We start from the raw sequence: 235 nt of genomic DNA, 5'->3' as shown, positions 1-235 counted from the left end.
AAAAAATACATATATAATTCGTTATACAATCAACCTATTTGAGGATACCGATACCGTTCGTTCCATAATAGGCATACGTTGAGCGACATTCATCATACCTACAAACTAGACAACGAACCCGCCATCTCACAGCGTTAATTCGACAGCGTCATCCGAAGCGAAGTCACGCCATTGAGCAAGTCATCTCCTTCACGGCAAACGCTTTTTCTCGCGGCGGCAGGACATATTCGCTGGT

The sequence above is a fragment of the Penaeus monodon genome, chromosome 31 (genome assembly GCF_015228065.2).
Source record: "Penaeus monodon isolate SGIC_2016 chromosome 31, NSTDA_Pmon_1, whole genome shotgun sequence".
In the NCBI taxonomy this organism is placed as follows: Eukaryota; Metazoa; Arthropoda; class Malacostraca; order Decapoda; family Penaeidae; genus Penaeus; species Penaeus monodon.
The sequence above is the reverse complement of the archived record's forward strand: the minus strand, read 5'-3'. Positions refer to the sequence as shown.